The sequence below is a fragment of the Chrysochloris asiatica genome, unplaced genomic scaffold, assembly GCF_000296735.1.
Source record: "Chrysochloris asiatica unplaced genomic scaffold, ChrAsi1.0 scaffold00154, whole genome shotgun sequence".
Classification (NCBI taxonomy): domain Eukaryota; kingdom Metazoa; phylum Chordata; class Mammalia; order Afrosoricida; family Chrysochloridae; genus Chrysochloris; species Chrysochloris asiatica.
The window spans coordinates 1301172-1307310 of NW_006408672.1; positions in this window are offsets into that span (position 1 = coordinate 1301172).

Below are 6139 nucleotides of genomic sequence, written 5' to 3' on the forward strand. Positions count from 1 at the left end.
GAAGTCATCTTAAAATGAATAGTTTAGCTTAATTATTAAAACAAAAAAGGTCTGCCTTGGTCATTATTCTCTTTTAAAAACTATAGTAGCTCCATGCGATAAGCACTGGACTGTGAACCCCATGGTTGGCAGTTCAAGCACACCAGCTTGACTAAAACAATGTATAAAATGTTACTTTCATGAACAGGAATTCTATATACTGTTAATTGTTTAGAAAGTACTAGGCTTTTTTTTCTTTTTTCCATCACCCGAGTTAGCAGTGAGTAATTCTCCCTTCCCTGCCACCTCTGGTAACCATCATAGAATGTTTATGATAGCATGAAAACCTTTTCTTAACTTTCTACAGTAGTGATCTCATACAATATCTGTCCCTCTGTAACTAAATTCACTCAGCATAATGTCCTCCAGTTTCCTCCATGTTGGGCAGTGTTCTGCAGATTCATCATTATTCTTCAATGTTGCACAAAGCTATAAATCTTTAAGGAAGCAAACTGCCACATCTTTCTCTCCTTTGGAGCTGCTGGTGGGCTTAAACTGCAAACACTATGGTTAGAAGCCCAATGCTTAATCTACTGAGCCACTAGGGCTCCTTATGGCTACTATTGGAGTCCTGGTGCGGTGCTGTGGGTTAGTGCACTGACCTGCAAAGTTGGTTTGAACTGCAAGGTCGGCGCTCCAAGTTCACCAGCTGCTCCTCGGAAACCTTGTACAGGATTGCTATGGGTCAGAATCGACTCGATGGCTCTTAACAACAACAACAACAATGGCTGCTATGGACCATCAGAAATCTGTGAGCCAAGAGCTCTACCCCTACACCTTGAGGCATCTCTCCCTTTTCTCTCAGGAACAAAGAGCTCCTCCAAACTTTGTTGTTGTTGTGTGCTGTGGAGTCGGTTCCAACTCATAGCGACCCTGTTCAGGGTTTCTGAGGCTGTAAATCTTTACGGGAGCAGAAAGCCTCATCTTTCTCCTGTGGAACAGCTGGTAGTTTCGACCTGCCGACCTTGAGGTTAGCAGCCTGGTTCGTAACCACTATGCTATCAGAGCTCCTATTAACCCTTCAAGCTTAGTGGCTTGTTTTCCCATCATCTGGAAGCCACTCTAGAGGTTGCAGAGGCCTCGATGTCCGGCAAATGTGTGAGTGGAATTTGGGTGTCCTGTCTTTCCACAGAGACCCTGAGTGGTGCACATGGTTAAGCACTCATCTATTTACCAAAAAGATTGGCAGTTTGAGTTCACTGAAAGGCACCTTGGAAGAAAGGGCTGGTGATCTACTTCTGGGAAATCAGCCACAGAGCACAGTTCTACTCAGACGCACCTAGAGTCTGAGTCAATCCATTGGCTTCAGACATCCATGGTCCTCTAGGTCTGAGGGTCTTCCCCGAGCTCTGAATGAATGAATCAGCAAACTCTCTCTTACGGGTCATTGGCTCAACACTGAAGCCACCACTGGGAATCTGGTTTGGAGCTAGATGACCACCTTACTCCTGGTAGCTAGTGAGGAGGAGTTCCTGGGTGCCAAAGTAGCTGAAAACTCTGGGGGACTAACCGCTACACCTCCAACACCCCAAAATCCTCTTTTCCTATGACCTCAGGGTGCCTTTGAGCCTACCCTCTCCATTTCCAGCCTCTTCCCTGGAGAAGCACCATGCAGGTCTCCCTGGAAACACCTTAATGTGAATGGTGTGCCTGCCAGCTCACCAAGCCAGGTCCTCAGCGGGGAGGAGCAGATGTGGAGTGTCTTTCTGTGACTGTTTCAAGTTCATGTGCAAATCAAACAGACTGGGAGTCAGCGCCATGAGAGGGGAGGGGACAAAGCCAAGAGGTGGGCTGTGGCCTTTATAGACAAGTATGTGAGTGTGAGAATGTTTGTGTGAGCAAATGTTTATATTAGATTTTGTGTGTGTGTGTGTTGTGAGGAGTCCCGGTGTGGTGCTGTGGGCTAATACGCTGGACTGCAAAGTTGATTTGAATCACAAGGTCGGTGGTTCAAGCTCACAAGCCGCTTCTCAGAAACCCTATACAGGGTCTCTATGAGTCAGAACCAACTCAATGACACTTAACAATAATAGTATGGGTATCCTATTATGTGTGTATATGCATGTATGTTATGAGTGTTAATATGCACATGTGTGTGTCTGCTGTGCTGGTGTGTACATAGGTGCTCTATGTATCTATATCTGGTTATATGTGTATATGTGTTTGTGTCTGTGTGCATTGTGTGTGTTTGTGTGAATGCTGTTGTTGTGTGCCTTCAAGTGGGTTCCTACTCATAGAATAGAGTTTCCGAGGAGTGGCTGGTGAGTTTGAACAGCTGACCATGAGATTAGCAGTCCATTGCTTAACCTACAGTGCCATACCAGGAACCCGTTGGTGTGAATATGAGCCTTCTATTTGTGCGTGAATGTGTGTGTGCTTGTATGTGTATGCCGGTGTGTTTTTGGTTCTGTTTTGTTTTACTAGCATCACCCCAAGTGCCCCTGAGCCAGCAGGTATAAGTCTGGGCCTGGGTCTTGAAGGAAACCCCCTTGGCTGTGGAGCCACTTAGCCTGTGGGCTGGCCACCCAGTGGTTGGGAGCGCACACTGAGGGGGCCACATGGCATCTACAGACCGGCCTCTAGTTCAGCTCCCATTCCACTGATGGTCCAGCAACACCAGACCTGTCCCAGAAAGCAGATCGGGACTGGCCCCACCCCACCTTCAGGCCACTGGGGAAGCCTCCCTTACTCTTGGATCTCAGTTTCTGGTCTCAGAGTGTCCCAGCTATGTGCCACAGCTGGCTAGGAAACCTTCAACCTCTGACCAGCCCGGGGGCTACATGCCCTGGCCACCTCCCACCCTGCCCCCACAGGCTTCCCAGGTAAAGTGAGAGGATAGAGCTCTCCCAGGAAGAGGGGCTGTCAGCTCTGCTAGGGGACCAGCTACAGAGTAAAGTCATTCTACAGGAAGGAGAACCTGCTCAGAGGCCCGGAGACCCCAGCACAGTGCCAACACACAGGCAGTGAGCTTTCCTTTTTTTCCTTCAAATGATTTCACAAACAAGCTCGTGAAACAAAAATGCTTATTGTAAAGAAATGCCGCCATTGTGCTGCTTTCTGTGCCTTCCCTGCTCAACATCAAGGGCAAGAGGCCGGGGTCTCCCTTCACGTTGTAGCCCTCAGTCTGGCAGCTCTCCCAGCATTAGGAGCTCTGCAGATGATTGTTGCAGCTGCCTCCATCTCTGAACAGATGAAGGTGACCTTTAATCTTGATACTGCCAGTTCTCTGCCTGCTGAAGTCCAAGCAGCCTAGGCCGGCCTCTGCTGCCACCTTGTGGCACTTACTGGAATCACTGGCTGTCCTTACTGAAAGCTGGGAGTTCTGATTTTTGTTGTTCAACGTTGGTAAGTTCCAACCCATAGAGACACTGTACAGCGTTTCCGAGGAGTGGCCGACCTTGCAGTCCAGCACATTATCCTGCAGCGCCACACCAAGAGCTCTGGTAGTGTAGTGGATTACAAGGCGAGCTGATAAAATTAAGATCAGCAGTTCGAATCTACCAGCCACTCCGCGAGAGTAAGATTAGGTTGTCTGTGCCTGTATAGATTCACAGATTGAAAACCCTATACAGGATCACTATGAGTTGGAACCGACTCCATGGCACATAACCACCATCACCACCACCTTTGGTTAGGGGTCCTGGTGTGGCGCTATAGGATAAGCACTGGACTGCTAACTCACCAGCTGCTCTTTGGAAACAGGGTTACTATGAATCGGAACCGACTCAATGGCACTCTTACAATCACCACCTTTGGTTAATTGAGAAGTATGGGGAGTCTGATTCTCAGTGGCATTAAGAAATTTGTCTATGGTCACATAGCAAGTCATCGTCAGAGCTAGGACTAGAACACACTCCCTCAGTGCTCTTCTATTTACATGTTGGTGTGACATTTTAATAATCTGACTAGTGGTTCAGAACTCAAACAAATGGGGTTAAATTCTGACCCACACCCTCACCAGTGGGAAACATTGACCAGTAACTCCATCTTCCAAGACCAAGTTCTCTGCCGAACAATGGAAGGAATGCTGTGGGCTGTCATGTGAAGTGTATCAGAATCACAAGTTGTTACTGTGGTTGACGTGGTACCTAAAGTTACTCAGTTAATGCTTTACTTGCCCCCACTATACTATTGACAGTGTTGATGCTGGTGATGGTGGTAATGATGCTAATGATGGTGATGATGATGGTGATGATGCCGCTGCTGATGCTGGTGGAGATGATGATGTTGAGGAGGAGGACATTACAGCTGATCACAGTGAAAACAAAATTCCAGGATGGAGAGTGAATAACTCTTACTCCAGAACCATGTGATTCTGGCAGGAGGAGAGGATGCCTGCATGGACATCTGCAATCTGAGACCCAGCAACTCCTAGTGAGACTTTGGGGCCCTTCCATTCACATGGAAGCAGCTCTGCTGCTGCTCTGGGTGACCCCAGTATCTCCTGCTTTGCTGTTGTTGTTGTTGAGTGCCATCGAGTCGGTGCTGACTTATAGTAACCATGTGGACAACAAAACAAAACACTGCCCGGTCCTGGGCCAACCTCACAATCGTTGCTATGCCTGAGCCCACTGCTGCCTCCAGTGTGCCAATCCATCTCATTGGGGGTCTTCCTCCTTTTCTCTGACCTTCCACTTTACCAAACATGATATCCTTCTCCAGTGACTGGCCCCTCCTGACAATATGTCTGAAGAATGAGAGATGCAGTTTAGCCATCCTGGCTTCCAAGGAGCACTCCGGCTACACTTCCTCCAACACAGGTCTGTTTGTTCTTTTGGCAGTCCATGGCATTTTCAGTATTCTCTTCCAACACTGTAACTCAAAAGCATCAATTCTTCTACAGTCTTCCTTATTCACTGTCCAACTTTTACATGCATATGAAGTTATTGAAAATACCATGGCTTGTGTCAGGAGCACCTTAGTCCTCAAACTGACATCTTTGCTCTTCAACACTTTAAAAAGGTCTTGTGCAGCAGATTTGCCTAACGCAGTACATCGTTTGATATTTGACAGCTGCTTCCATGAGTGTTGATGGTGGATCCAAGCAAAATGAAGTCTTGGATAACTTCAATTTTCTCTCCATTTATATGAATGCTGTTTATTGTTTCAGTGGTGAGGATTTTTGTGTTCTTTACACTGAGATGCAATCAAAGACTGTGATCTTTGATCTTCATCAGTAAGTATTTTAAGTCCTTTTGGCTTTCAGCAAGCAAGATTGTATCATCTGCATATCACAGGTTGTTCATGAGTCTTCCTCCAATTCTGATGCCATGTTTTTCTTAAAATAATCCAGTTTCTCAGATTATTTATTCAGCATACAGACTGAATGTTGTTGTTGTTGAGTGCCGTCGTGTCCGTCTCAACCCATAGTGACCCTGTATAGTGTTTCCAAGGTCGACTGGTGAGCTTGAACCACCGACCTTGCAGTCTAGCACATTAACCCACAGCGTCACACCAGGACTCCACAGAATGATAAGTATGGTAAAAGAATACAACCCTGGTGCCCACCTTTCCTAATTTTAAACCATTCAGTATTCCCTTGTTCTGTTCTAATAGCTGCTTCTTGGTCTATGTACAGGTTCCTCATGAGCACAATTAAGCGTTCCGGAATACTCATACTTCACAATGTTGTCCATAGCTTGTCATGTTCCACACAATCGAAAGCCTTTGCATAGTCAATAAAGCACAAGTAATCATCTTTCTGGTATTCTCTGCTTTCAGCCAAGATCCATCTGATGTCAGCAATGATATCCCTCATTCCATGTCCTCTTCTGAATCTGGCTTGAACCCCTGTAAGTTCTCTGTCAATGTATGCTTGCAGCCATTTTTTTTTTATCACCTTTAGTAAAACTTTATTGCATGTGCGGGGAATGGGGAGTTAATAGATGTTACTGATTTTGCAATCGTCCATCAACCATCGTAGGTTTTATTGCCTGTTAAAGTTTTAACCTAGAAGCTAGGCAAATCATTGCGGTGCCTGGCCCTTAAACGTGCCATGTGTCTTTGCTCTCATGTCAAGAATCACTGCACTAATAGGAATTGTTACCTTTTTTTTGCCCTGCCCACCATGTAAATCAACTGTCTAAGGATATTAGTCTCG